The sequence below is a fragment of the Delphinapterus leucas genome, chromosome 13 (assembly GCF_059928025.1).
Source record: "Delphinapterus leucas isolate spDelLeu-1000000601 "Yukka" chromosome 13, BTC_Dleu_Yukka2, whole genome shotgun sequence".
Classification (NCBI taxonomy): domain Eukaryota; kingdom Metazoa; phylum Chordata; class Mammalia; order Artiodactyla; family Monodontidae; genus Delphinapterus; species Delphinapterus leucas.
This window is the reverse complement of record NC_143141.1, coordinates 81,293,861-81,317,020: the sequence shown is the minus strand read 5'-3', so window position 1 is coordinate 81,317,020 and position 23,160 is coordinate 81,293,861.

Sequence of the window (23,160 nt, the reverse complement as noted above, 5' to 3'; positions counted from 1 at the left end):
GAGGGTGGGGAGAGAAGGGAACCCTCTTGCACTGTTGGTGGGAATGTAAATTGATACAGTCTTTATGGAGAACAGTATGGAGATTCCTTAAAAATCTAAAAATAGAACTACCATACGACCCAGCAATCCCCCTACTGGGCATATACCCTGAGAAAACTATAATTCAAAAAGAGTCGTACCACAATGTTCATTGCAGCTCTATTTACAACAGCCAGGACGTGGAAGCAACCTAAGTGTCCATCGACAGATGAATGGATAAAGAAGATGTGGCACATATATACAATGGAATATTACTCAACCATAAAAAGAAACGAAATTGAGTTATTTGTAGTGAGGTGATTGGACCTAGAGTCTGTCATACAGAGTGAAGTAAGTCTGAAAGAGAAAAATAAATACCACATACTTATGGAATCTAAAAAAATAAATGGTTATGGAGAGCCTAGGGGCAGGATAGGAATAAAGACACAGACGTAGAGAATGGACTTGAGGACACAGGGAGGGGGAAGGGTAAGCTGGGACAAAGTGAGAGAGTGGCATGGACTTATATTACTACCAAATGTAAAATAGATAGCTAGTGGGAAGCAGCCACATAGCACAGGGAGATCAACTCTGTGCTTTATGACCACCTAGAGGGGTGGGATAGGGAGGGTGGGAGGCAGACACAAAAGGGAGGAGATATGGGGATATATGTATATGTATAGCTGATTCACTTTGTTATAAAGCAGAAACTAACACTTTTATTCAAAAAGAAAAAAAAAAGTTTATGTGTGGGTTCATCAATTCACACACATTAAGTACCAAAGGTGCACCCAACCTGCAGAGAAGGGAAGGAAAACAAGGACAAGGAATTTTAAATCACTGGGCAAGGGACTTCCCTGGTGGCACAGTGGTTAAGAATCCGCCTGCCAATGCAGGGGACACAGAATCGATGCCTGGTCCGGGAAGATCCCACATGCCATGGAGCAGCTAAGCCCGTGTGCCACAACTACTGAGCCTGCACTCTAGAGGCCACAAGCCACAACTACTGAGCCCGTGTGCCACAACTACTGAAGCCCACGCACCTAGAGCCCGTGCTCCGCAACAAGAGTAGCCCCTGCTCGCTGCAACTAGAGAAAGCCCACGCAGAGCAGACAAAGCCCACGTGGAGCATCAAAGACCCAATGCAGCCAAAACATAAATAAATAAATAAATAAAATATATAAAAATAAATAAATACATCCCTGGGCAAGGGGAAAGCTAACATTTCTCGAGTACCTACTATGAATGTGCAAAGTAAGGTTCCTTACAAGATTTTTTATCCTCTCAACAACTCTGTAAGGACTGTATTGCAATATGTTGTGCCCCCAGAACGTTGCACAGAGTTTGATTCTTCGCTTCACTAATTCTTATTTACTGATCAAGACTCAGTGTAGACATGGTCTTCTCTAAGAAGGGTTTATATAGCTTCTTATGAATCTCTACTAGTTCCTATACATATCTAAGATATTAGCTCTAAGTAGTTTTGTGTTGATTGATTTGCATTTTTGTCTCGGGCACCAGGCTGTGAGCATCTCGTATTTCTGAATCTGTAGCATTTAGCCGAGGGGCTGGCATAGAAAGCATTCAGTGAATGGGTGCTGATTGCCTGGTAACAAATTCAGGGTCTTAGTTCTTCCACTGACTGTGGAGGAAGATCAAATCCATTTGGGTGGTTCCTTGATCACTGGTCCCATTTAGTCATTTTAAGATGCCATGGTGAGATGCCTTGCTTTCTGAAGGTGGGGGGCTAAATCACCTGCTGACTGTTCCTGTTGCGCTGGTAGCACTTAGGGTAAAAGAGCTTAAATAATATTACTGAAGTCAGCCTCCTTTCATCTGCAGATCAACGTGGCAACGTTTATCACCTTCTTAGCCAGGAAAAGCTTTTATCAGGCTCAGCTAACAGCTCGCGTTAGCCTCTTGCAAGGACTTGCCACATTGCCTTTAACCTGAGATGCTGCAGAGTCAGCCCAGATACTCCAAAATGTGGAACCTTGGCACATGATTGCCAGAATAAATAGCTTATTTAGCCCCGGACCAGATAAATTCAATAAATTGTCTGTTTGGCAATGGAGGGCAGGGTCATCAGCAAGGTAGGCTGCCCCTTCCGTGGGCAGAATGACTGACTATTTTGCTAATATTTGGAAGAATTCTTTTTGTAAAGCACTAAAGCGGGACTTCTTTAGGGGGGATTAAGTGTCTGGGCTTCCTCAGCATTATTCTGTGCCAAGACCTGAAAAGGAAGATATTGACCTCCCAAACGGCCAAAGGTGCCTGTGTGTTTAGAATTCTCTGATCAAAGACCTAATGAATGAATTCTGTAGTGTTTGCATCGTCATAACTTGACCGTCTTCATTTACCACTCAATAGACGGCTGCCCTTCAGCTGTGAGTGGCGTCTAAAAGGGCTGTCCTTTGACTTCGCAAATGAGAATGAGCGATTTATTCACCATCCATGTGAAGATAGACTACAAATCCTTTGCCTTTTTGTCTTGTTTTGTTTTAAACCAATACTGGCTACAGTAACCGCTCCAAAGTAATTATTAAGGCTTAAATCGTTTACATTTTTATTAAACTGAGAATGCTGGTTCTGTGGATGCCAGATGCCAGAAGGCTTATTTTACAGGGTTGTGTCCAAAGACAGACGTCTCTCATCCAGGCCCTGTGAAGGCCCCACGACTTCACAGCTGGGATAGTTCTACGGGAGGTGTCAAAGGACTCAGTACAACCAGGTTGACATCCTGTGAAACAGACCAAAGGACGCTCTCTTTAACCTGGGAGGCAGTGGTCTGAGTAATTGTCCTAGTTCTGAAGGAGACTAGCTGCCTTGGGCAAACCTTCCCAGGCTTCAGCTTGCTTCTCTTCTTGTAAGTGGGAATGATGTTTCTGCCTCTCTTTGCCCTCATGTATACACTGAGGACAGATGGCTTTTGAGAGACATATCTTAATGTATAAATTTAGCATTACTGATTTTGATATGCTAAATCCATTGATGGTCCACAAATGATGTCATTAAAATGTGTTCCACTATAACCTGTATAATTTATTTTGAGAAGGCAATTGTCTCTAGTTTACATATGAAGAAAAGAGAGGCAAAACATATTGGGCAGTAAAGAGTGTGAGTAGTGCAAAGTACTAGTGAATCTTGGGAAAAGAGAAATGACATATATTGCTTGTTTACTATTATGCCCACCCACTTTACTGATTCTTCAAACTCCTCCTATATGCCCCTCAAAAACTCTGAAAGGCAGGCACTCTTATCCCCTATTTATATATGAGGCTAAGAGAAGCTAAGGAATTTATCCGAGGTCAGAATCTAAACAGCAGGACGAGGATTTGAATCCAGAGCTAGTCTAACTCCAAAGTTTCTTTGGCAAAAATTAAGGCTTCTGTATACTCCACATTTATCTAAGTCTGTGTCACTTTTAAAGAAACTGTCCATCAGAGAGGTGCAATGATTTCTACTAATCTTATTTATAGGCAACTGGCCACTAGGTCAGAGTAGTTCAGAATCCCAGAAAAGCAGTATTGTGAACATTCAAGACATGATCACAAAAGTTACTTTAATTTTCAGAATTAAAAAATAATTATCACAGTTAACACTCGGGGAGGTTGGGGATTTTTGTATGTGAGGAAAGAATAGCATGTGAGGGACAGGCAGGACACCAAATATCCCAGAATTTTTGTCCCCTTCCTTCAAAGCTCTAACCACTAGGGCCAGATATCCTCTAGACGAGGTTGTCTGCAAGTTCTCAGTAGAGCATTAATTAAGAGTGTCTCCTTTTTAGTATTCATCTCTGACTTGAATCATCTTTGCACGGTGCCTAAAATGGGCCAGAGGCCCCATAATAATCAAATCAGTTAAGCACATTTTTCATGAATCTTGAAAGCAATCGAAGGGAGTAAAGCAACTCGCCTGTGGTCACACCGTTAGTCCAAACATCTCCTCCCAGTTGTATTGCTGCCTCCAAAGGGCAGGTACCATCATCTGTTGCAGGAACTCCTAAAAGCGCCTCCTGATTGATCTTTGCTTCAAAGCACTCACTCCCTTCCTTCGTGGTGCGCACATCAGGCAGATAAATAAGATGCAAATCACTTTCTAACAGCCCTCCTGCAAAAGCTTCCCGTCCCTCTCAGTCTAAATTCCACAGTCCTCTACAGAGCCTGTAAAGTCCTCTGTGGCTGACCCCTGCTTGGCCCCCTAGCCTTGTCTCCTGCCTCTTTCCCCTAGTTCACCTGGCTCCAGCGGCACTGGCTTTCTTTCTTTTTTTTTTTTTTTTAATTTTAACATCTTTATTGGAGTATAATTGCTTTACGATGGTGTGTTAGTTTCTGCTTTATAACAAAGTGAATCAGCTATACATATACATACATCCCCATATCCCCTCCCTCTTGTTTCTCCCTCCCACCCTCCCTATCCCACCCCTCTAGGTGTTCACAAAGCACCGAGCTGATCTCCCTGTGCTGTGTGGCCGCTTCCCACTAGCTATCTATTTCACATTTGGTAGTGTATATATGTCCACTTTCTCACTTCATCCCAGCTTCTTAAACCCATGGAACTCATTCCACATTCCAGCTCCTGAACCTGCTGTTCCCTCTGCCTGGACTTCTGGCAGATCTCTGGATGGTAAGCACCTCCACGCCATTCAGCTAGAACTTGTGTGACCACGCCAGCTGAGTAGCGGCCTCACCTCCCCACTCCAACCCCACTATTTTCTTCACAAATAATTAGATCTTGTTTGTCTCATGTCATTAGAGCAAAAACACAAGAGAAGAAACTTTGTCTTGTTCTTCGTTATATCCCCCGAGCTTGCAGCAACGTCTAACACGTAGTGCGCATTTGATACATCCTTGTTGAATGAATGAGTGGATGAAGTTAACCTTTGAACCCAAATCTTCCTGAAGCCAAAGCTCAAGCTTTGACCACAACATGCTGCAATTTTTTTTTATCATATCATCATTTTATTTCAAGAGTTATCTTCTTATACTTTTCCCCTAACTGTCCTCATCCAATCGACACCACCCCCCTGCCATTTTTAGCTGGAAGGTTACATATGAAATAAGTGATGTGCTGCTTATATTTACCTGAAAATGCAAATGCTGCAATCTGAACTCCAGGTGGATTCAGTCCTGGCGAGGCATGGTGCAGAGCACACAGGAATAATACCCTGTCCTTCTCTTCAAGATGTCTATAACTTAGTTGTGATACCAGACTCTCTGTTCTTGAAACAACAGATTCTACAGATAAGTGCGGGGTGAAAGGAGTGGCACCAGAATGCAGAAATGAGTGATCAGCAGGGACCTAGGTGGTCCTCAGAGGCTCCCTAGTGGTGAGTGACTTGATAGGAGGCTTGAATGGCAGATGCAGTTTAGAGCTGGGGAAGGAAGGCTGTCAGGTTCTTGGATAAGGTGAAGTCAGGTGAGTTTGTCCAGGAAGAGCCTCGTAAATGACGTGTTTTAGGGCATTCCAAGCTGGACACATTTGTTAGATTCTTTTATCTTAAAAAAACCCAGTCACCCATTACGTACAAGTACTATTTCATGAGAAAAACAAGGCCAGCAAGGGAAGAGGAAAGGAGGAAAGGGAGTGAGGTACCCTGTTCCTGACTCAGGATGGGGGGGGGGGACCAGGACCTGGCACACGGTGTCACATAATTATTGGCTCTCTTACCCTTGAAATTCTCCTCTGTAAGATTTACCTGGAATTCCATACTTTCTCCAGAAATAAATCACCAACAGGGACTCATACGAGGAAGCCGCATTTTGGGGGCAAATGGAGGGAAAAGCTGCTCTGCAGTATTATGTGTGCCCAGGTAGGGGCTGCACAGAGCCCTGGCCAGTGGCAGACGCCATCCAAGCGTTTCTCAGAGTGCCACAGCTGCCCCTCATGAGGATTCCCCCTCAGAGGGGACGCCCCTCCACCTCCAACCATGGCTCCCAGTGAAGTGTAGATAAGGAGATCCCTGAGGACTGGGTCAGCAGCTGGTGAAGACAACTTACCATGCCCAGAGTTAACAACCATCCGTCCACTTATTCATTCAACAAGCAGATACTCTATGCCAAGTACCATGCAAATTGCAGGGGCTGTAGTAAGGGTTAGACAGTTCCCTTGAGGAACTCGTGGTCTATCCACAAGGAAAACCATGTGCAGTTAGTGTCTTACCTCTCTACTCAGGTCAGAGTTGAATGAAATCCAGGCTTGGCTACAAAATCACACCAAACCAAACCAAAACACTTCATGAGGGGAAAAACCATACGTAACATTTTTTTCTCTCAGGCTCTTCCCAGAAAGGTGATAACGGAAGATTTGGTCCCAACAGGGCCACAGACAAGGGATTTGCATTTTAAAGTTTGACAGATATTTATAGGCCTTTCGATGTCTCCCCTCTACCCACCCACCCCCAGCCTTGCCTGCCTTCCCCACCCCCAGTTCTCTTACACCGTCCCAGGTACAAACTTGAGAAATGATGGCTCCAGGCCCAGAGGTTTCTAGGATATGTGCCCTGGGTGCTAAGCTCATACTCATATTATAAATAAACTTCCTATTTATTGAATACCAGGTATATATTGAGTACTTTTCTTAATTTCTAATCCCGACAACCTCCCTGCAAGTTTTGTTATTTACCTTTTTTGTTATTGTTAAGGGAAAAGGAAAACGAGGCTCAGAGAGTTTAACTAACCTGCCCCAAATCACGGATAAGAAGTAATGGCGACAGAGTTAAAACTCAGGTCTGTGCATCTCCAAACCTATGACCTTTTCATGAAGCCAGCCCGACTCCAGTCACACAGCCCGGTTACGGTAGGCTACTTAGATGAGATCCTTCTTGGAAAAGGTTATTCTGCGCTCCAGTTTTCTTGCTGGTGTTATTCTGGAAACAGCCCAATAAACGTCACAATTTGATTTACTCAGGACAAACTTGCAGCTGTCTTCCTTTGCAGCTCTCCTTGGGCTCTGAGATTTTTCCTTTCCTTCTTCTACTCGTCTTTCACGCAGGCCTCTGCAGCCTGACAGCTGCACGGCTTGCTTTGGAACCGTCCTCTGCAGGCCCATAGGATTTGCTGAACAGAGCTGCCTTCGGCCCCAAAGAAAGCCTGTTGGAGACAAGCTCAGAATCTCAGACCCTTACTTTTTTGCAGCTGGAAAGGATCCTGGAAAACATCTAGGAAACAGAGGTTCCGAGAATAACTCATGCGAGGTAGCTGGCGTCAGATTTATGAGAATACCTGCTGTGTATTTGCTATGTTAAAAGTGAAAGATAAAAGAGACGAATCACGTGGACGCCTCCACGTGCTGGGTGCTTTGTCTTATTTAATCTCCACTACAACCCAGTGAGGTACAATTAATTATTATCCTCATGTTACAGGGGAGCCCTGGCTCAGAGAAATAACTGACTGAAGGTTCCACAACGAGTAACTATTGGAAATGGAACCTGAACCCAGGCGATGGTAGGACTGTACAGAGCCTTCCTTTCCATGGCAGGCGGTGGGATGTGCTGAGGGGCCCAGACAGTATCCTGGCTGGGGTGACTGGCCTGCGACATGTGCTCCTGTGCTGAATTCAGAGCAAACAGCAACAGGACAAAGAGATGAATGCCATCATTTCGTGGATTTCTTGGGAAGTCAAGTCTAGACTAAGGTTACCTGGTGTTCACCAACCACCACCTGGGTGGTCTTTTGACCCATAAGGCCTCCCCTGGAAACAAGGACCACTCGCCTACTTGCAGCCTCTCCCCAGACTTTCTGAGACTGTCTGCTACAAATCAGGAGGTTCTGCAAGTTCCCTTCCTCCTTGGAAAATCCATCCCCCACCCTCAAAGAGGAGGCCTTAGAAGTGCCAAATTGGGAGCCATAAGAAAGTTGTCGCTAGTGCCAAGTCTTCCTGTTGAGGTTGAGAGATCAGGTTCAAAGCTCAAGCCGCGGCTTCCCCACCTTCTCTCCCCATCCTGTCTCCGATCCGGAGAGGGGATGCTTCTTCCCTTCCCCCGCTGCAGTTCCTGTAAACGCCTCTGGATTGCGTTGTGCTGAGCTGCGGGTCAGACAGGGGTCTGAGGCATCCTCTCTGCTCTCTCCAGATAGATACCATGGCAGAGGCTCCTGGGACAGCTCCTCTCCAGGAAGAATGGCTACAGAAGCAGAGATCTCCATTCCTGAGCACCGGGGTAGGTTCTGGTGCGGATTGGGCTGCTCCTGAGAGAGCTCTTTTCTGAATACTAGCACTGACTCTGCAGCTGTGGGTCCCAATGTTCAGAACAACATGGGTACGAGATGACGCTGGTCCAGCGGCTTCAAATCTTACCCAGCAAGCCCTGGCTCAGCCCCAGCTGCTCTTAAGGTACAACTCACAACCCATGTCTCCCAAAACATTTTTCTTGGCCATCCATCCAGGCTAATCTCCATTCTCCTCAGAAATGAGATACACCCACACGTAACTATCAGGAAGGTAGACTGTCATCGGTGGCATTTAGTTGTGTGCCCAGGGACACTTTTGACCTCAGTACGTAAGGAAGCTTTTCTGCATCTTGGTATCACCCATTCTGGAGGAAAGAGATGACCCGCTAATGACCGTGTTACTGATGGTCCTGATTTGGCATCATATTGCTAGCTTGCCAGTGATGATATTTTCTCTTTTCAGAAAGCACTCAACATTGTTATCAACCCATCCAGTAGCTCTTAGCCCTTTTTCAGTTATGCCAAACCTACAAAACTTTTTGAAAACTTTTACCTACCAGTAAACTTTACATGGGAACATACATGATTATTATTGCGTGCTATATCTGACACCCTGAAGCCCATCTCTGATGTCTATCACACTGCTAACCTCTGTTCTAGAGAGAGAGCATCCTGGTCCGGGGACCTTGTCTGGTTCCTTGTGTGTCTCCAGAGTGTAGTGGGGTTTCTGGTGCATAATAGATACAGTACTTGGGAAATGTGGGCTGCAAGTTGAATGAATTAACTGATCTGGAAGTGAGTTTGTGAGAGCAATGCTGGCTTGGTGATAACCCCATGAAGGAGACCATTGCTCTATTGGCCCAGTAAGAGTGACATTAAGGGACACTGTACATAGCTCAAGGGTAGTCCCCAAGGCTGCACTTGGGTGGAAATGAGAGACGGCAGGACAAACAAGGCTGACAGCATTGACAAGGGAAACACCTTGGGATGGCACAGACTGGAAGAGGTGCCAGGTGAGTACCCTGGGGATTGCAAACCTCCAGACCGATAGTTCTCAAATTCACCCTTCTTAGGACTTGTCTGAAGAGTCTGTTATGCAAACAAGCTGTTGGACCCCACCACCATAGGTTCCGAATCAGGTGATCTTTGGATCACACTTAGAGAAACACTGCTGTAGATCAGAGAAAGATGTAGAGGCTGAAGAAAGAAAAGAAGGAAAATAATGTTGTTTGGGACACAGATCCATTCACCATAGCATGATAAGGATAATGAATTTCTCTCTCTCTCTCCCTCTCTTTCTGTCTGTCTCTCTCTCCTTTACTCTCATTCTATCTCCTTCTTTTAATCTGCTGCAGCTATAAAGAGCTTTTGAAAGTTTATGACACATTGCCCAGAGTGATCAAATATTAGCTTGCAGAGTTGTTTTTTCTTTTTTTTTTTTTCCTGAAATCACTGCTCTGGCAGAGGCTGGTCACTGCGCAGGCAGGAGCCACTCAACAAGTTCCTTACGTGGTAACAGGGAGGAGAACAAGCCTACAGAGACCTCCACTTTGGCTCCCACGAGGGGAAACCAGCAGACCCACCCGGGACATGAGCTGTTTTTTTGAGCTCTGTTTTTCAGGGGCTTCTCCCCGAATGACATATAACGAGAACAGAAGATGCCAAGGCTGCCTCTAGCCATGGATTATGGGAGACCCACCACAGCTGGCCTCCCAGAGGCCCAAAGTTGATCACTTGCACCTGGCATTTCCAAATGCAGCTTCCCAGACTGGAATCCTTAAGCTGCGGGGGGAGGACACATGGAGCTTTGTGAAATATGGATGTCTGGGCCTCACACCCTTGAACTCTGGCTCAGAAGGTTTGCGGTGATCCCAGGAACCTGCGCTCTTTTAAAACCACCAGGTGTTTTGGATGGGCAACCAGATTTGGAAACTTTAGGAGGACTCTAGCACCACAAAATCTGTTTCAGTCCTCCAGCCAGCTGAGATCAAAAATTCCCATCCTAGGGCTTCCCTGGTGGCGCAGTGGTTGACGGTCCGCCTGCTGATGCAGGGGACACGGGTTCATGCCCCGGTCTGGGAGGATCCCATGTGTCGCGGAGCGGCTGGGTCCGTGAGCTGTGGCCGCTGGGCCTGCGCGTCCGGAGCCTGTGCTCCACAACGGGAGAGGCCACAACAGTGAGAGGCCTGCGTACCGCAAAAAAAAAAAAAAAAAAAATTCCCATCTTAGATCTGGTGTGGATGCCTCCAGGCCTTTTCCCTATAATCTCATTTTAAGACCCAGCTCTGATGTCACTTTTTTCAGGAAGCCTTCCTGGGACGTCCAGCTGAAATTTGTTATTTCCCCCTTCTCTCTCCTCCATGGCACATTTCCAGTGTCTTTAATGACACTTTATAGCATGACCCACTCCTCATATGACATTTGTCCACCAGTGCTGTGCAATGAAAATATAATGCCAGTCACATATATAATCTTTAACTTTCTAGTAGCCATATTTTGTTTAATGGAAATAAATAGGTAAAATTAATTTTAATAGCATGTTTGATTTAACTCAATATATCCAAAATGTCATTTCAACAAGTAGTAATATAAAAATCATCAATGAGATTTTTTAAATCACACTGAGTATTTGAAATCTGGTGTGTGTGACACTTAGATCTCATTTCAGCTTTGCTTACATTTCAAGTGCTACATGTGGCCACATGTGGCAAGTGGAGGCCATACTGGGTAGCACAGTCCTGGTTCTTTGAGGGCAAGTCTGTGACTTTGCCTCTGGGTCTTCAGAAGCAGAGTCTTTTCCCGGACCCAGTATGGGAGCTTAGAAAGGGTCTGAGTCCATTCAAATACAAATTCCTCCTGGACCAGATCCTTTGGCTTTGTGTGTGTGTTTGTTTTAAGGCACAGTATCTCTGTAGATGAGAGTGGTAATGGGTGCATCCGGAAAGGGGAAAGCAATCCAGAGCAGGTTTCATTTAAGAGGACTGAGTATTGGGAGAAACCTGGGGGAACAGGGCATTCATCAAAGGGAGCAGAAAAAGGCAGTGGATCCCAAGGGGTAGATACCAGGGTAACTTCTCCATCCTGCACTGCGGGATCCAACCTAGCAGAATCGGGCGATGGTGGCTCTGAACCATATGTTCAGTCTCCTTCTGCAGGTTACCTTGAGCTGCCTGAAGAACACCACCTGCCAGAGGATTGGATTGAGGTGTATGTGGTCAGTTAAGTCTCTAAAAAAGAGCTGCAGCAAGAACGTGTTCTCAGCAAAGATGACGTCTGAAAACACATTGAGCCCGTTTATACCTTGGCCACAGGCTTCCCAAGAAAGTTCACTGGCTTACCTCATAATTCACTCATAGTTGGGTCAGTTAAGAGAACGGGCTACCACTTTTGTCCAAAAAGAATTGCCTCCAAGCCAGTGCCTACAGATACATGATCATAGCTTCCCAGGAAACAGATATCTCCTGAGGAAATCAGAGTTCAAGCCCCTTTCCCTAGATCCTCTGAGTTCAAATAATCGATGTATAGAGGTACAGGGACTGGGGTTCGGTACACCCGCCCACTCCCTCCAAGCTGCTTGTCACTAGCAATGTAGTAAGTTTCAACCAGGCATCTAAGGAAGAACAAACCCTTGGTTGGACCATATCGTTCCTAGGTGAGGCTTGGGATATGGTAGCAAGAGCCCGGCCTTTGGAGAGGAACAGCCCTTTCTCCAAATGCCGGCCCACCCATTTATTTGGAACATCTATTGTATTAGAACCGTTCATTTGTACACTTCCTAGAAGGGCTTTTCGGTGTTTTATGCAAAGCACTGTAACAAATGGTTAAGATCTTGGCCCACGAGCATGTGACTTCCAGCAGGTTACTTTTCCTCTTTTAGCCACAGGTTTTTCACTGTGAAATATGGGCACTAACAGTCCCCAGCCCCTAGGGTTGTGTACTGATTAAACCGGGAGATAAAGCGCTAGTCAAAATGTATGGAAAGTGCCCCATAAAATTTCGTAATGATTTGAAAATTCAACCCAACATAAAACAGGAGAGTTTAATGTAGAAAAATGAGTTTAAAAGAGTAGAGAAATGGATATTTTCAAGCAAGTGGGCACTGAATACATATGATTACCGCAGTAAGTGATGGGCATCTGAGGATAATTAGAAGAAAGGAAGCCTGTTCTCTTAGTGTTCAGCTTACAGTCTAGTCCAGTGGACTGTACCACAGGAGGATAGCCTTGTGTTAGCCCATGTTAACCCACTATTAACACAATAGAGGCCACCACCACGGGGTTGACTGGTAGTCAGAGTAGACCAGAAAAAACAGTTTGCCTCTGGAGAGGCAATGGGGTGGCACCACTCACCCCAGGCAGGAAAGCTACACCAGCCCATGTATAACAATGGGATGAGCAGCCTGTCTTCTAAGGAGAGTGAGAAGGGAAAGTCCAAACTGAAGGAAAGAGACAGGTGAGAAGGGAGTAAGAAACTTCAGTGAGAAGTAAGCTGGATAGTAAGAATATCAAAAGAGAAAACAGACCAAGGGCTTATCAGCAGGCACAGTCCCCAAAACATCGGAAAATGTTGCTAAGATCCATAAGATGACAACAGCTTGCAACGTGGGGAAGGGATGGGAGGGGAGGGAGAGGGGGAGTGGGAAATTCATCTCCAACCCCACTGTCTGTTCCTTAGCACAGACACTCCCAGGGCTCCCTGGCTCTGCCAAGATCACCCTTCTGCAGAGCTGATCACAAATACTGATGATTGAAAAGTTGTGCAGTCCTCAAAGCCTCGGCCTTCCATTCCTAAGAATGTCCAGGAAAGGCTAGTTTAAGGCACTTACCTTCTCTCTGCCTGGCTTTCTCACTTGTGCTTGCCAAGCCTGGTCTTCCTACAAGGAGTAATTAGATTAAATCTTTAGGACGTTTTGAGCTGCGAGAAGGGAGAACACCAGCACGTACATACAGGCACAGTTATTTTCACAGGATTCCATTTCCTCTGTTCTCTTTGAATTCACCTCCTGGTAACAGCTGTCTGGCTCCCTAAAGCAGCAACAGCTGCAATAATGAACCCACCATTTGAGCCTGTGGATGACACCGGCTCAGCCCCGAAATGCAGCTGTTCTTTAATGCCTGATGTCTTAGCCCTCCCCAGTTCTAGACAACAAAGAGAGACATTCATGAACACCCCACATCTCAAGTTTTCATATGAGGGATCCCCTATTCCTTTTACCAGTGGCACAGTTTCTTACTTCTGTAACTTATTGGTCGTTTTACTGAAGGCAAGCTCAAAAAGCCTCTCTAAACCTTAGTTTCCTCAATTCTCTGATGGTGATGATAATATTACCCACCTCGTGATGTTGTTTGTGAAGCTCCAAAGATATAATAGATATGAAAATCTTTTACATGTTATAAGGCAATATTCTTGTATTAGGTATTATTAAGGTCCTTGTTTCTGATTTTAACAAGTGAAAAATTATTAAACAATATAATACACTTCTGAATAATAATAAACTTCTGAATGGGCTGTCAGTATAATAAACTTCTGAGTTGGGCTGTCCATATACATGGTCTCTGAGGAGTGGAGAAATCACAGAGGTTTCTGGAGAAGACACTTGGCCCCAGCTTAGAGGGACTGGTAGAATCTGAGAGGTTAAGGGAGAGAGAGAGAGATTTGGGTGAGGGACACAGCCCAGGCGAAGGGTGAGAGAAGAAAATGTGATCTACTGACAAAGTAGGGCCATCCTGGAATGGGGCAGAGAATGTGCCTGAGGACCAGGGGGATGGAAAGTTGGGATGGTCAGGATGAGCCAGAACATGGATGGCCTTAAATGACAGGCAGAGATGTTATCAGAAGACATTTTAATAGCATGAAAATGGCAAGCCCGGGAGGTCACTCAGTCCTCCTCCCTGCCTCCAAGGGTTTATCTCTCTCCAACAATCTAGACAAAGGGCCTGCACTGGACATGCTCTTGGCTTTCTGGAGCCAGGCTCAGTAGCTCTTGGAGCCCTGGAGGTCTTCTCTCTGTCCAAGTGAGTGATTCCCAGTTTCCCTGCTTATTAAAAAAAGAGATTACTGGGCTCCAGCCTAGACTCATCAAATCAGAGCTTCAGGAGAGGGGCCTAGGAATCTTCCTTTTCAAAATAATTCTTTCTCTCTCCCCAGGTTCTTCTTGTTGTCATGGAAGTGTGGGAGGTGTTCATGTGAGCTATGTGCCATGCGTGCTAAACGTGGAGCCCCAGAAAGGACTCAGCAACCTTAGCACATCCTACTAGTTGATGTCCTAGTGTCTTTACAGAGTCCCTCCCTCCATCCCTCCCTTCCTCCCTTCCTTTCCCCTGTGGGGATCTCAGGGGCTGTTTGAGGATATATTTTCACTTTGTGATTATTTCACTTTAGATGCTCCTTTTTTGTATTTTTAACGGGAGTAGCAGCTGGACCATCCACCTTCCCACACCCACTGTCCTTCCTGCTGTTCCCCCGGCTGCCCTGGCCCTTCCTTCCTTCCTTCTTTCCCTCCCTCCCTTTCCCTCCCTCCTTCCGACTTTGTCTTTTCTTTCTTTCTTTTTAAATAAGTGGACTACCCAGTTGCTTTGATTCAACTTGAGGGCAACTGTGATCCTCAAGTCTTTGTACTGTACACTACACGTGGACCTACTCAGGCCAGCCTTGCCTAGTCGCTGCTTTGAAAATTCTAATTTTTAAATTAATCATTTTTTGAAACTTAGAGAATACTGACAACTATAAAGTATAGTTACTTTATAATAGCAACTACAAAAAATTGAAATTTCTTTCCATGTATTAATCTTCACAGCAATCCTGTGAAGTAGGTGCTGTTATGATTCCCATACTACAAATAGAGAAACTGAGATGCAGAGAGATTAAGTTACCTGCTTAGGATCATACAGTTACAAAAGTAGACAAGTCAAAGTTTGGACCTAGGAAGCCTAGCTGCAGAGTCTACACTTTCTAACCATGACACTAGACTACCCCTCAAGAAGAAAGATGAACGAAGAAAACTTACCCTCAATTCCTATTACCAGAAGTAACCACTCAAACACTTAGTCTTTTTCTATTAAAAAAAAAATGTAATCGTATCAAAGTATTAATTTCATATATCTTGCTTTACAATTCTAATATTAAATTATAGTTCCTATATTACATGTTCTTCATAAATATGGTTTTTATCCACTGTATAGTATGCCATCATATGGAGAGGACATAATTTATGTAATCACTGCTTTCTTATTAGATGTTGAGGTTGTTTCTAATTTTTTGCTCTCATAATACTATGATGAACTTTCCTGCCCATAAATATTTGACTGCAGCTTGATTTAGCTCTATAGAATAAAGTTCACGTGTCAAAGAGACTTTTAAATCTCAAATGCATTCTGGAGACTTTAAAATATAAAAAAAATCTAACCAGTTTACCCTCCCACAAGCGGTGTGTGGGAGGGACCGTTTCCTCACCCTCTTGCCAACTTTGCCCATTTGGGAGGTGAAAAATGGCCTCGCCTTGTTGCTGCATCTGCATGTCTTTGATTAAGCGAGGTGAACATTTTCTTCTGCGTTTGTTAGCCGCTGGGTACTTCTTTTGTGAGCTGTTTATTTATGCCCTTGTTCATCTCCCCAAAGGCAAGCTTGTGTTTTTCTTGTCTGTATGAGTTCTTCATAGCAATATCCTTTTGAGTCATATTTGTTGGAAATATTTTCCCACGTTTGTTCTTTGCCTTGTATCTGCCTTTTAGGTGTCAATTAACTTGCAAATATGGAAGTCTGAATTGAAAATGGTCCAAAGGAGGGGCCAGAGTTTCTGAAAATGAGCAGACTCATTACACAGATATCTTGCTAAAAACATTGACTATTCATTTAATACCAGGAGTTTTGGCATCTTAGTCATTGGTTTGGCAACGACTAAAGAAGAAACTTTGCACTTTTCTGCTGCTCAGGCTGATAAAAACAGAGGGAAATCCTTAGAGAACAGCCTCAGTGCAAATTGCTTTCAACTTTTTTGACATGGGTATTAAAATGCCACCCCAAATACCAGTGGTAATAAAGAATCCAACTTAAAAGGGGGAGTAGGTGTAAATGTAACACATGAGTTTTTTTTTTTTTTTTTTTTTTTTTTTTTTTGGAATCTTGCTAGACTGGTGCTGAAGAATCAGTGGTGAAGCTCTCAAAGCTGCCTCTCCTTCCTTGTGTGGAAAACCCCAGGCTATTTGTGGACTAAATATTGACATGAGATTTTGAAACAAGACGAGCGGCTCATATTCCCTTGCAATAGGAAAACCCGACACATTCTGCCCTGCTCCTCTCAAGGGAGAATTAGCTTCACTTCCTCTATTTATTACCCTCTTCCCCTGCTCTGATGTTCCTCCGCCCCACACATCACATGCCCCTCTCTGCTACCTTCCTGTCCTCCATCCAACTGCCCATTTTGTGCAGACGTGGTGACTGGATATTTATCCCAAATGAACACATTTAGTCATATATTCAAAAGAGAAGGTGGCTCATATTCTGATTAGAAACCATAGGGACAGGGCTTCCCTGGTGGCCCAGTGGTTCAGAATCTGCCTGCCAATGCATGGGGCATGGGTTCGATCCCTGGTCAGGGAAGATCCCACATGCCACGGAGCAACTAAGCCCCTGCGCCACAACTACTGAGCTCTGTGCTGTAGAGCCCGCAAGCCACAACTATGGAGCCCGCGTGCCACAACTACTGAATCCCACGTGCCTAGAGCCCGTGCTCCGCAACAAGAGAAGCCACCGCAACGAGAAGCCTGCACACCGCAACGAAGAGCAGCCCCCGCTCGACGCCAACTAGAGAAAGCCTGCGCACAGCAACGAAGACCCAACGCAGCCAAAAATAAAATAAATAAATTTATTAAAAAAAAAAAAAAGAAAGAAACTGTAGGGACCCCACAGGGACATGGCTATTTGGGAATAGCCTTTTTAAGGCTTTTTTTTCGAGAAAGCCACACTGCCTTTGCCTCCACCTACATTCATTCGGCCAAAAAAATTCACCCAGCACTTGGCTGTGGAGTGGGTTGATGAGTGAGGACCTTGAGCTCAGGTCATGCAAGTGCTTGAGGACAAAGAAATCTTAGACACGTTTGGGAGCTAGGGTGCTACTCTACCTTGTGACGCCGCTTAGCCAAGGGGATGGAGATAAACATGGTTTCAGGTCAGGAAATCCTCCTCAGGAACTGCTTGAGAAGTCTGCAAGGCTTTTCTCTTTCTGTCCTAAAGCATTTCTACAGTTCAGCATATTTATCTTCTGTCTCTCATCTCTCCTACGAAGTCAGCCATATGATTTCATTCCTATTTTTTTTTTCTGCTACTTTGTCCTAGTTTAAATACTCAGCTGGTGAAAGTCATCTATGTGCACATTGCACAATGCTTTGCAATTTATGTTTAAGAGAACGAAAACAAAAGATTACCCTTTGGCTTTCCAATGAGCCTCAAACTCAAATCATGAGAGCCAGAAACTTCTATTATTTTCCTAGTTTGTAGAGAGAGTGATGGCAGTGACGTGAAAGCGATGCTGGGAAGAACCATCACTGGCTTCACAGCCCAGGAGGCTGCGTCAGTAACCAACTAGGAAACTGCTACTTTTATTTCTCTTTACCAGCTCAAGGGCATAGGAAGACACCACATTGCACTTAAGTGTTTTCTTTAAACACACACCCAGACACACACACACACACACACACACACCCTCTGCCCCATGAGAAGTATCTCTTATCCAAACGTGAGCTGGGCGCTAAGGTTGTGAGATAGGGCAAACGGTCCAGGTTTTTAACTTAGTCCCAACTGTGTTCAAGCACCGTCTGTGTCCCTTGCCAGAGGAAAGGCCAGGAGCTAGCATGGACAGTGGGGTTCTGTGGGGCTGTGGCTAGGATAAGGGACTGCGGATTATACAAAGGTCCGGGGAGTGTGTAGACCCCAAAGGCCAAAGACAGCTTTTGAAACCAGCGGCCACTGAGTGTCGGCGTGCCAAGCACAGGGCTAGAGGCAGTGAGGGCTGGAAGTGGCTGCGTGACTGGGCTGTGGCTCTGGGGGTGTCTGCTGCACAGGTGTTGGGTAAGGCTGGGTCTCCAAAGGGGACGCTGGGTCCTGTGAACCTTGGGCGAGGTCCTGAGCATCTGAGCTTTGCATCCTCTCTTGTAAACTAAGGATGATGCCTACTTCACCGGATTGTATCGAGGATTACGTGAGAGTGTAGGCAAAGCCCTCATTTTTAGCACCTAGCACAGAGTAAGTGTTGTAAGTCTTCAAAATAAGTGTCATTGGACTTCCTTGGTGGCTCAGTGATTAAGAATCCGCCTGCCAATGCAGGGGACACGAGTTCGAGCCCTGGTACAGGAAGATCCCACATGCTGCGGAGCAACTAAGCCTGCGAGCCACAACTACTGAATCCCGCGTGCCTAGAGCCCACGCTCCACAAGAGAAGCCGCCGCAATGAGAAGCCCGCGCACCGCAACTAAGAGTAGCCTCTGCCTGCCGCAACTAGAGAAGCCCGCGCACAGCAATGAAGACCCAACACAGCCAAAAATAAATAAATAAAATAAATAAATTTAAATAAACAGATAAAAATAAAAAAGACATTGGTGACTTACAAAAGAAAAGCATCTCTTAAAAAAAAAAAATAGGGGCTTCCCTGGTGGTGCAGTGGTTGAGAGTCCACCTGCCGATGCAGGGGACGCGGGCTCATGCCCCGGTCCGGGAAGATCCCACGTGCCGCGGAGCGGCTGGGCCCGTGAGCCATGGCTGCTGAGCCCGCGCGTCCGGAGCCTGTGCTCCACAAAGGGAGAGACCACAACAGTGAGAGGCCCGCGTACCGCAAAACAAACAAACAAACAAATAAATAAAATTTTAAAAAACTAGCTTTAGAAAAAAGGTGTTATTGCTGCTGTGATTGACGTATATACATAAAAGTGTTTTATCTATACAAAAAGAATTCTTTCTAAAAATTTCAATTATAGGAAAATCTGTCTAAATATCACCCGTACCTGCTTGATAAAGATAATTTGGGGCCTAAGTCTAAGTAGAGAGTGGTATGGGGTGACAGAGGCCTTTATTTTGGAACTGCAAACCCAAAGTTGGAAAACAGTGGCAAACCTTACAACAGGCTCCAAGGGGACTTCCAAAACCCTCCCTCACCTACCTCTTCCCTCAAGATATAAAATCACTTCCTGGAGCTTGGTGCTTCAGAGTCAGACTGCCTGGGTCTTGACTGTGTCTCCTCCACGGGTTAATCTTGTGACTTTGGGCAACTTTTTCAACTTCTCTAAGCCCCAGTTTTTTCTGTAAAGGATTTTTTGTAAGATTTAAATGGAATAAACCATACAAAGCACTTAGCACTAAATACATTTATTATTATTGTTTCATCACTGGGATAACTGTGTATGGCCAAGAAAGGGAGTGCTTCACACACACACACACGCACGCACACATGACACTCCTTTTAGACTGTAAGAATTATGCCTGTTCACTAACATGGCAGAGAGGAATGCCTATCTTATGTTAACATCTAATTTAGGAGTAAGGACAGCAAGTCTAAACCTACTTTGTGTTTTTAGCCCCTACAGTGCCAATCTCAGGCGCCCTGTATTGTCTACATGATTGAATGGTACCAATCAATCAGGCTTCTCGTATTTACAGAGTTGAAGTTCAAGCTTGAGTTCTGGCTTCAAGGGCACTACAGGGACCATCATGCTGATGCCTCTAATTCTTCTCCGGTGTTTTGGCCAGTGGTTAAAAGTCTGGACCCAAGGCAGCCTGCTTAGGGTCGAATCTTAGGGCTACCAGTCATTAGGTGTGGAGTCCTGGGCAAATTACTTAACCCCTCTGTGCCTCAATTTCTTTTCTGAAAAAAATACGTTATTGAAGTATAGTTGATTTACAATGTTGTGTTAATTTCTGCTGTACAGCAAAGTGACTCAGTTATACATATATGTATTCTTTTTCATATTCTTTTCCATTATGGTTTACCACAGGATATTGAATATAGTTCCCTGTGCTGTACAGTAGGACCTTGTTGTTTATCCATCCTATAGATAATAGTTTGCATCTGCTAATCCCAAACTCCCAACCCTTCTCTCCCCTCCTCCCCTCCTCCTTGGCAACCACAAGTCTGTTCTCTATATCTGTGAATATTTCTGTTTCGTAGATACGTTCATTTGCATCATATTTTAGATTCCACATATAAGTGATATCATATGGTATTTGTCTTTGTGACTTACTTCGCTTTAGTGTGGTAATCTCGAGGTCCATCTGTGTTGCTTCAAACTGTGCCTCAATTTCTAATATTAGTCAAAGAGGATTGGTGATGATCATGGCACATACTTCATAGGGTCGTTTCGAGGATTAATGTGAGTTAACCTCTGTTAAGCACCTAGAATAAGACCTGGTGCAGCCTTGGCCTCCAGGCATGTTCCACTCAAACACGTCCTCCACAAGCAGCTGGAGTGATGGCTCTATGTTTCTGCTGGCCAAATCCGGCCTCTGCTTAAATTTCATCATGATGACTAGAAGCTCCTGTCATCTACAAGATAAACTCTAAGTGCCTTATCATTGTGAACAAGGCTCTCCTCTCCAGCTCCAATTGACCCCCTGGGACCATGGAATGACTGGTAGTTTCTTGCACAATTCATGCTAGGTCTAACCATCAAGCAATGGCTAGAATGCTCTCCTCCAAACTTTCACCTTGTTGAAAGAGCTCTACTTTTAAAGGAACAGCCTTTTAAGAACCCACAGGAATGCTACTTAAAAAGCAAGGCTGCAGACGTCATACCTTACAGAAAACCCTCCAGATTCTTTATCGTGGCCTCATCTGTGTACAACTATTTGTAAGATTTGACCCAGGTTTAGTCTGCCTCCGATGGCTCTCCTCTTGACACTAATATCACTTTCTCGCCATCCACCAGTGTTTGGACAGCCACTGAAGTACTACGGGTGCTAATATTGCAAAGCGGACACAGAGGGCTCCCAGGGCTGCCACATACAGCTGTACAGGTGGTGCCCTATGATTCAATTTATCATAGCACTTACACACAGTTTTATAAGTATTTTTACTTCTCTATCTCCACCCTCAATACTCTCAGCAACACAAAGAAAAAAAGTTTTTAAATTTAACTTTCTGTCCTCCGCACCCAGCGCAGTACTTGGTATGCAGCACGTAGCAAATTAAAACCCACAGGCTAATCCATGATTCCTTCTCAGCTCCTTGTGCCATGCTAAGACCTGGCAAAATAATCATCCATACCTTCGAGGAACGGCGATGTAATTGGAAAAGTAAGTTAGACTTATGTGACTAGATAACTAGAACATCAGGCACTAAGTGTTAGTAGTGAATGAATGGAGTCAAAGCTTCGTACTGTCTGTCCATCGGAGAAGGGAGAATTTCTAAGAACTGAGGAGTTGGGATGTGACCCAAGCCTCGCATCTTGTAGATGCTCCCATGACTACATCACATGGATGATTTCTTCTGGGCGGCAGTGTGTGTAGTGGAAGGAGCCTGGGACTTGGCCTTTGTGCCCTTAGGTTGCACCCTGCCTTTTCTATCTTCTCACTGTGTTTGCTGGGTCTCTTTCTGAACCCGGGCTTCCTCATCTTTAGAGGGTGGTTTATAACCTCTACCCTACAGAATTGCTATGAAAATTAAGATGAACTAGTGAATCTAAAACAGATGAGTGTAGGGAATTCCCTGGTGGTCCGGAAGCTAAGACTCCAAGCTTTCAATGCCAAGGGCATGGGTTTGATCCCTGGTTGGGGAACTGGGGTTCCGCAAGCCTCATGGAGTGGCCAAAAATTAAAAAGCAAAATAAAATAGATGAATCTCATTCTCTGCACACAACAGGAATTCAACAGAGTTAACTCTCATTTTAACTAGACTCCAGGCTTAGACGTTTTTTTGGTTACTGACCAGATTCTTATTTACTGAAGGCTTTTCTGCAGCATCCTGGGAGGTTGCAATCCATCTGAGCCTTCCCACTGCCTTGAGCCGATGGCCCACACCGACTGCCTCATGTGTATAGGGATCCAGGAAGTCACAAGGGAAACAGACCCTCAGGCTTGCTGCTTCTCCAGGGTCTGGTGGCAGCACTATTTCTCAGGAGATAGGCTTTAAAGTGCCATTGTCCGTGCTGCTTTATCTGCTGTTACAGAGCATGGCAATATTGATTTTATAGGTAAAGTAGTTATTTTTGTTAATCTTGGAAATATCATAACATATTCCTATAGCCCTTTACATTTTCCAAAGGGAAGCTTCGGTTTTCAATCTTCTTAACTTTCTAGCAACAAGGTATATAGGACGGTCCAAATTTTCACACAAGGAAGGCAAGGTCCATAAATGAATGAGTCACTCAGTGTTCCACAGCAGAGTAGGGTCAGAACCCAGGTGCCCTGGGTCACAGTTCCAAACTGCTGGGCTAAATTTAAAGTTCTCTTTGGCAGTGGTACCAAGGATGGGGTGGCGGTGGAAGTACCCCAAGTACCCCAAGGTGGTGGAAGTGGGCAACCCTAGCACAGAGCTGTCATTTTATTATTGTCATTGTTTGGAATTGACACTACATAGCAGTAATAAAACACAGACCAACTTTTAGTCAGCTTTATCATTGTTTCTAAATTATCTATAGGTAATGCATCCCTTTATTAGGTAATGCATCCTCCATCAGCACTGGAGGCTGATCGACCCTGACCACCCACCCAGGGTAACCATTGTTCTTTGGTAAAGAACTCTGTCTAAATTGGTTTCATCTAAAATTATCTGTCTATCTATCTATCATCTATCTATCAGGTTGCATTTGAAGGAGGGAATTTTGATTTCTAAGCAGAGGTGACTTGAGGTCAAAGAAAATGGGAGAGATGCATTTGACTACATGTACTGTGGCTCTTCTCTTGACTCAAGCAATCAAGAATTGACTGAGCGCAGTTTTAAGCTTTTTGGCATACATACAGCATACCACGTGTAGACATGGTGAAGGTGTGG